Source organism: Cervus canadensis, chromosome 29 (genome assembly GCF_019320065.1).
Source record: "Cervus canadensis isolate Bull #8, Minnesota chromosome 29, ASM1932006v1, whole genome shotgun sequence".
In the NCBI taxonomy this organism is placed as follows: Eukaryota; Metazoa; Chordata; class Mammalia; order Artiodactyla; family Cervidae; genus Cervus; species Cervus canadensis.
In genome coordinates this window covers 38990881-38997597 of record NC_057414.1, presented here as the reverse complement: position 1 = coordinate 38997597, position 6717 = coordinate 38990881, and positions in this window count along the sequence as shown.

The window sequence follows — 6717 nt, the reverse complement described above, 5'->3', positions numbered from 1 at the left end:
TTTCCTATGTGGATTCCTTTTACTTCTTTTTCTGCTCTGATTGCTGTGGCCAAAACTTCCAACACTATGTTGAATAGTAGTGGTGAGAGTGGGCACCCTTGTCTTGTTCCTGATTTCAGGGGAAATGCTTTCAATTTTCACCATTGAGGGTGATGCTTGCTGTGGGTTTGTCATATATAGCTTTTATTATGTTGAGGTATGTTCCTTCTATTCCTGCTTTTTGGAGAGTTTTAATCATAAATGAGTGTTGAATTTTGTCAAAGGCTTTCTCTGCATCTATTGAGATAATCATATGATTTTTATCTTTCAATTTGTTAATGTGGTGTATTACATTGATTGATTTGCGGATATTGAATAATCCTTGCATTCCTGGGATAAAGCCCACTTGGTCGTGGTGTATGATTTTTTTAATATGTTGTTGGATTCTGTTTGCTAGAATTTTGTTAAGGATTTTTGCATCTATGTTCATCAGCGATATTGGCCTGTAGTTTTCTTTTTTTGTGGCATCTTTGTCTGGTTTTGGAATTAGGGTGATGGTGGCCTCATAGAATGAGTTTGGAAGTTTACCTTCTTCTGCAATTTCTGGAAGAGTTTGAGTAAGATAGGTGTTAGCTCTTCTCTAAATTTTTGGTAGAATTCAGCTGTGAAGCCATCTGGTCCTGAGCTTTTGTTTGCTGGAAGATTTTTGATTACAGTTTCGATTCCGTTGCCTGTGACTGAGGGTCTTGTTAAGATCTTCTATTTTCTTCCTGGTTCAGTTTTGAAAGTTATACTTTTTTCTAAGAATTTGTCCATTTCATCCAAGTTGGTTCCATTTTATTGGCATTAGAGCTGCTGGTAGTAGTCTCTTATGATCCTTTGTATTTTCAGTGTCTGTCTGTTGTGATCTCTCATTTTCATTTCTAATTTTGTAATTTGGTTCTTCTCTTTTGTTTCTTAATGATCTGCTAATGGTTCGTCAATTTTGTTTATTTTTTCCAAAAAACCAGCTTTTAGCTTTGTTGATTTTTGCTATGGTCTCTTTAGTTTCTATTGCATTTATTTCTGCCTTAATTTTTAAGATTTCTTTCCTTCTGCTAACTCTGGGGTTCTTCATTTCTTCCCTCTCTAATTGCTTTAGGTGTAGAGTTAGGTTATTTATTTGGCTTTTTTCTTGTTTCTTGATGAAGCCTGTTAATGCTATGCAACCTTCCCCTTAGCACTGCTTTTACAGTGTCCCATAGGTTTTGGGTTGTTTGTGTTTTCATTTTCATTCAATTCTATATACAATCTTTGATATTCTTTTTTGATTTCTTCTATGATTTGTTCGAGTATTCAGAAGCCGTGTTCTTTTAGCTCCAGGTTTGACTTTTTAACAATTTTTTTCCTGTTAATTGGGATCTAATCTACTGCACTGTGGTCCAGAAAAGATGACTGGAATGATTTCCATTTTTTTGAATTTTCCAAGACTAGATTTATGGCCCAGGATGTGATCTATTCTGGAGAAGGTTTCGTGTGCACTTGAGAAAAAGGTGAAGTTGCTTGTTTTGGGGTGAAATGTCCTATAGATATCAATTAGGTCTAGCTGGTCCATTGTGTCATTTAAAGTTTGTGTTTCCTTGTTAATTTTCTGTTTAGTTGATCTATCCATAGTTGTGAGTGGGGTATTAAAGTCTCCCGCTATTATTGCGTTACTATTAATTTCCTCTTTCATACTCGTTAGTGTTTGCCGTACATATTGCGGTGCTCCTATGTTGGGTGCATATATATTTATAATTGTTTTATCTTCTTCTTGGATTGATCCTTTTGATCATTATGTAGTGTCCTTCTTTGTCTCTTTTCACAGCCTTTATTTGAAAGTCTTTTTATCTGATATGAGTATTGTGACTCCTGATTTCTTTTGGTCTCCGTTTGCGTGAAATATTTTTTTCCAGCCCTTCACTTTTAGTCTGTATGTGTCTCTTGCTTTGAGGTGGGTCTCTTGTAGACAGCATATATAGGGGTCTTGTTTTTGTATCCATTCAGCCAATCTTTGTCTTTTGGTTGGGGCATTCAACCCATTTACATTTAGGGTAATTATTGATAGGTGTGGTCCCGTTGCCATTTACTTTGTTGTTTTGGGTTCACGTTTATACAACCTTTCTGCATTTCCTGTCTAGAGAAGATCCTTTAGCATTTGTTGAAGAGCTGGTTTGGTGGTGCTGAATTCTCTCAGCTTTTGCTTATCTGTAAGCTTTTTGAATTCTCCTTCATAGCTGAATGAGATCCTTGCTGGATACAGTAATCTAGGTTGTAGGTTATTCTCTTTCATTACTTTCAGTACGTCCTGCCATTCCCTTCTGGCCTGGAGGGTTTCTATTGATAGTCAGCTGTTATCCTTATGGGAATCCCTTTGTGTGTTATTTGTTGTTTCTCCCTTGCTGCTTTTAATATTTGTTCTTTGTGTTTGATCTTTGTTAATTTGATTAATATGTGTCTTGGGGTGTTTCGCCTTGGGTTTATCCTGTTTGGGACTCTCTGGGTTTCTTGGACTTGGGTGGCTATTTCCTTCCCCATTTTAGGGAAGTTTTCAGCTATTATCTCCTCGAGTATTTTCTCATGGCCTTTCTTTTTGTCTTCTTCTTCTGGGATTCCTATGATTCGAATGTTGGGGCGTTTCACATTGTACCAGAGGTCCCTGAGGTTGTCCTCATTTCTTTTGATTCTTTTCTTCTTTTTTCCTCTCTGCTTCATTTATTTCTACCATTTTATCTTCTACCTCACTTATCCTATCTTCTGCCTCTGTTATTCTACTCTTGGTTCCCTCCAGAATGTTTTTTATCTCATTCATTGCATTATTCATTTTAATTGACTCTTTTTAATTTCTTCTAGGTCTTTATTAAACATTTCTTGCATCTTTTCAATCTTTGTCTCCAGGCTATTTATCTGTAACTCCATTTTGTTTTCAAGATTTTGGATCATTTTTATTATCATTTTTCTAAATTCTTTTTCAGGTAGATTCCCTAGCTCCTCCTCTTTTGTTTGACTTGGTGGGCATTTTTCATGTTCCTTTAACTTCTGGGTATTTCTTTGCCTTTTCATCTTGTTTAGATTGCTGTGTCTGGAGTGGGCTTTCTGTATTCTGGAGGACTGTGGTTCCTTTTTATTGTGGAGGTTTTACCCAGTGGGTGGGGTTGGACAATTGGCTTGTCAAGGTTTCCTGGTTAGGGAAGCTTGCATCGGTGTTCTGGTGTGTGGAACTTGATTTCTTCTCTCTGGAGAGCAATGGAGTGCCCAGTAATGAGTTTTGAGATGGGTCTATGTGTTAGGTGTGACCTTGGGCAGCCTGTATGTTGACGTTCAGGGCTATGTTCCTGCGTTGCTGGAGAATTTGCTTGGTATGTCTTGCTCTAAAATTTATTGGCTCTTGGGTGGTGGTTGGTTTCAGTGTAGGTATGGAGGCTTTTGGACGGTCTCTTATTACTTAAAGTTCCATGTAGGCAGTTGTTTTCTGGTGTTCTCCGGTTTTGGGCTTAAGTCTCCTGCCTCTGGATTTCAGTTTTATTTTTCCAGTAGTCTCAGGACTTCTCCAACTATACAGCACTGATAAGAAAACTTCTAGGTTAATGGCGAAAAGATTCTCCCCCATTAGGGACACCCAGAGAGGTTCACAGAGTTACATGAACAGGAGAAAAGGGAGGAGGGAGATAGAGATGAGTAGGAGGAGAAAAGGGGGGACTCAAGAGGAGAGAGACAGATCTACGCAGCTGTCTGTTCCCAGAGTGTTCTCGTATCTCAGACACCTACAAGGATTCACAGAATTGGATTGGGAAGAGAAGGGGAAAGGAGGAAATAGAGGTGTTCTGAGGTAGAAAACAGAGAGTCAAGATTGGGAGAGAATAATCAACACACTCCTGAATAAAAATGGGAACTGAATATTGGATTCTTAAATGTTCACAATTTATAGCATATACTGAAAAACAAAAATTAAAAATCTAGAGTAGAGGTTAGACTCTTAAAAATACTATATTAAGAACAAAAACCAAAACACACACAAAAAATTTTAGAAATATATATGAAGTTTGGTTTAAAAATAGGGCTTCTCTCTTTTTTATTTTTTTGTAAGGTTATAGTATATCGAACATGAAAATTAAGGAGCAGTAGAGGAGTAATAGAGGACTTTAAAAAGAAATAAGAGAAAAAGAAAAATAGAAAATAGAAGAGAAAAAAGAAAGAAAAAAAAGAAAAGAAAAAATTTTCCTAATTAAAAAAATCATAAAAATCTATGAAAATGAAAGTTAAGGAGTAATGGCGGAGTAACAGGGAATTTTAAAAGGAAATAAAAGAGAAAAAAGAAAGAAAAAAAATTTTTTTTTCCTTACTTGAAAAAAAAAAGTAAAAATATATCTAGGAATTTCTCTGGAGCTGTTGTGGTCAATGTGGGTTCGGTCCAGTTTCAGATAGCTCCTCGTTCCAGCTTACACTTCTCGATATCTACAGGCCCCTTCCGGTGTAGTCGGTGTTGTCTACAGGGATTTTAATCTGTTGCACCGGTCCCTTCTGAAGCGGTTCCCTTTGTTTATTTGTCTTCTGTTTGCCGGTCTCTTCAGTGCCTCATTTCCGCCCTGACACAGGCGGGCGGAGGTGGTCTCTTATTCAGGTAGCTAGTTCCATCGCGCTGCGGGGAGGGGCTGGCCCTGCGGGGAGGGGCTGGCCCTGCGGGGAGGGGCTGGCGCTGCTTTCCCCTCTATGCTGCTCAGGCTGCTGGCTGCTCTATATGGAGCGTGCCCTGCGCTGCGCGCGGTTCCAGCCCTCGGGTGTTCCACAAAAGTGCGGAATAAAAAGCTGCGCCTGCTTTTTGTGCTTTCCTCGTCAGAGCGGTCCAGGCAGCCAGGAGCTTGACGGGCCCACTCTCCCCGGGTGCGGCGCGCCCACTCCCTTCCGCGGTCCCAGTCTCAGTTTCTGCCGGCGCCAGTCAGGTGCGTGCGCCTTCTCCCCTCCGCGTCCCCAGCCCCAGTCCCCGCCCCCGCCAGTTGGGTGCCTGCGCCCTGTGTCTCAGGCGACCCTTCCGGCAGATGTCGACCATCCAGAATCTCAGGAGGTCTTTGATTAGAAACTGGAGGCCTGTTTGCAGTGCGACAGGGGATGCAGTCCTTGGGGCCGAGCCTGCCCCTTCCCCTCCCCCCTGCCTCTTGCCTCCGGCGGGGCTGGGCTGGTCCACCGCCTGTGAGCTCTTCTCTGGACTTTCTCGGTCCCTTTATTCTGCGAACGGCCGGCAGCGTGTTCGGGCCGGTTAATTTTCTCTCTCTCTTTTGCTGTTCCACAGTTTAAGTTGGTAACTCACAAAAGCTCCCTCCGATTGTCCTCAGGGCACTCAGGCCCGGTCCTTACCCTAAGCAATGCCACCGCTCCTCTCCGTTCCGCCCCCACTTGCTGGTGGCGGATGCGGGTGTCTGGGGTTTTTTCTGCTGGGAGTTGCTTTTAGGCTCCTAATCTGTGGGTTTTATTTATTGTTCCCCTCCGAGTCAGGTTGCCTTCGGAGATTCAAACACTTCCCCCAGACCCGCCAGTGCGAGGGTTTCCCGGTGTCTGGAAACTTCCTCTATTGAGACTCCCTTCCCGGCACGGATCTCCGTCCTTAGCTCTTTTGTCTCTCTTTTTATCTTTTATATTTTGTCCTACCTCCTTTCGAAGACAATGGGTTGCTTTTCTGGGCGCCTGATGACCTCAGCTAGCGATCAGAAGTTGTTTTGTGAAGTTTGCTCTGTGTTCAGTTATTCTTTTGATGAATTTGTAGGAGAGAAAGTGTCTCCCCGTCCTATTCCTCCACCATCTTGGCTCCTCTCCCCCAAAACTTTAAATTGTGTTAAGGTATACAGTTAGACAAGATATAATGAGTGAAAAATTATCCTCGGTCAAATGTTCTTCACCTACTTGCAAATTAGGGTATAGTTCCTACTTGGAAATCTTGGTATTAATTTTTTTAAATGCTCATGTTCTGGCTACTTCTCAGAGAAACTCTAAGTGTAAAATCCAGACCTCATTAATGAAAAGCATCCTTAATATTTTTAATGTGTGGCAAAGATTTAGAACCACCGAGGAATGCAGTGTTAAGTGAATATGAAGATTGGCTCTGATATAACCTAAAGGAGGTAGCTGAGGGCTTCTAGAGGAAGCTAACTTGGATGATACAGATGAGTAAATGTGGTAAAGAAACCAGAGAGTGTGTTCACTGAGGGCTATTGAAGTGAGTGAACATTGGGGGCTATAAGATGCTGTGAAGCTGCTCTGTTCTGACTTCCTTCTCTTCCAGTGGGACCTTGTATGTGATTATCAATCACAGAAGTCAGTGGTTCAGTGCCTATTCATGGCTGGAATGCTGGTGGGAGTCCTCATATATGGCCATCTCACAGACAGGTGAGTGTTTCCATATTACTGTTACCCTTCTTCTGTAGTAGTTTCACAATTTGTTTTTAATTATTTCATGAAGAAGTCTTTACTGAGTTCCAGTATGTAATCTATACTGTTAGGGGTTGCCTTGATTCCCAAGGGGCTATAGATGGAAGTGCAGAATTAGACTCATTTTGATAAATGTGATTTTGTTGCCACAGAGTTCTCGGTACTGGATACAGAAATGACATCTACCTAAGATCTGGGGGTATTGCAGAGAAGTTTTTAGAGGCAAGTTACCAGAAACATTAATGTGTAAAGTTGAGGAGTTACCATTGGGTGATAAGAAAAAAGTGCCTCAAGATAGGC